A 1,671-nucleotide genomic window follows, 5' to 3' on the forward strand; every position below is an offset into this window, starting at 1 on the left:
TCTCCTTTTCAAATTTTTTCAATTTCAATCACGTCTTTTTCAAAACTTAATTTCAAAATATTTTCTAACTTCCTATCTTTTCAAATTTGATTTTCAAATCTTTTTCAATTAACTACTTGAATTTTTTATTTTAAAAGTTTTCTATTTCAATCATATCTTTTTCAAAACCACCTAACTAATTTTCCCTCTCTAATTTTCGAAAACTCTTCCCCACTTTTTCAAAATTCCTTTTTAATTAACTATTTGTTTTAAATTCTAATTTAATTTAATTTTATTTTTCTTTAAATTTCGAATTATAACTAATAGTCAAAATAAAAACAAATTTTTTTTATTTATTTTATTTAATTTTCAAATTCTTCCCCCTCTCATCTCTTTCTATTTATTTAATTATCTACTAACACCCCTCTTCCATTCAAAAATTCGAACCCATTCTTCTCCTCTGTGTTCGAATTCTTATCTTCTCCTTCTTCTATTCTTCTCTTCTTCTACTCACATAAAGGAATCTCTATACTGTGACATAGAGGATTTCATATTTTCTTTTCTGTTCTCTTCTTTTTCATATGAGCAGGAACAAGGATAAGAATATTCTTGTTGAAGCTAACCCTGAACCTGAAAGGACTCTGAAGAGGAAGCTAAAAGAAGCTAAAGCACAACCCTCTGGAGAGGACCTGACAGAAATTTTCGAAAAAAAACAGACATGGCCGAACCGAATAACAATGGTGGAGATGCAAGGAAGATGCTTGGTGACTTTATTGCACCTTCTTCTAACTTCTATGGAAGAAGCATCTCACTTCCTGCAATTAGAGCAAACAATTTTGAGCTTAAACCTCAATTGGTTTCTCTAATGCAGCAGAATTGCAAGTGTCATGGACTTTCAATGGAAGATCCTCATCAGTTTTTAGCTAAATTCCTGCAAATCTGTGACATTGTCAAGACCAATGGAGTTGATCCCGAGGTCTACAGGCTTATGCTTTTCCCTTTTGCTGTAAGAGACAGAGCTAGAACATGGTTGGATTCACAACCTAAGGATAGTCTGAACTCTTGGGATAAGCTGGTCAGTGCTTTCCTGGCCAAATTCTTTCCACATCAAAAGATGAGCAACCTTAGAGTGGAAATCAAAACCTTCAGACAGAAGGAAGGAGAATTCCTCTATGAAGCTTGGGAAAGATATAAGCAACTGATCAAAAAGTGTCCTACTGACATGCTTCCAGAATGGAGAATCATAAGTATATTCTATGATGGTCTGTCTGAGTTGTCAAAAATGTCATTGGACCATTCTGCAGGAGGATCTCTTCACGTAAATACCCCTGCAGAAGCTCAGGAACTCATTGAAATAGTTGCAAATAACCAGTTCATGTACACCTGATGACAAGTCATCTTAGCCTAGTTTCACTAGTCTTTTTCCTCTGTTTTCATTTGGTTTTATGCACTTTCTTAAGCCATAAGTAAGCCAATTGGGTTGAATTTCATGTTTCCTTTGATTCAATCAACCATGGATAAATTGATGCATTTTCATGAGTTTTTGTGCCATAATTGCTCATGTGACAAGAAGAAGAACAACTCTCATGATTATGGCATAGCTTTGATACAATTGTTGATTGATGATAGGTGGAATAAAGCTTGGAAGAAGGTTGCAAGAATGGGCTTGAAAAGAGGGATTCACGTTTGAGC

At 34.4% G+C, this 1,671-nt stretch overlaps 1 non-coding gene across 1 annotated transcript; it reads right to left on the reverse strand.

The window, feature by feature from the left end:
- Positions 1-1,099: 1,099 nt before the first annotated feature.
- LOC112761574 (small nucleolar RNA R71) lies at positions 1,100-1,206 on the reverse strand. The gene has a single exon (XR_003181962.1). It is a non-coding gene; the product is annotated as a small nucleolar RNA R71 (small nucleolar RNA).
- Positions 1,207-1,671: the final 465 nt, after the last annotated feature.

The sequence above is a fragment of the Arachis hypogaea genome, chromosome 16, assembly GCF_003086295.3.
Source record: "Arachis hypogaea cultivar Tifrunner chromosome 16, arahy.Tifrunner.gnm2.J5K5, whole genome shotgun sequence".
NCBI classification, from domain to species: Eukaryota; Viridiplantae; Streptophyta; class Magnoliopsida; order Fabales; family Fabaceae; genus Arachis; species Arachis hypogaea.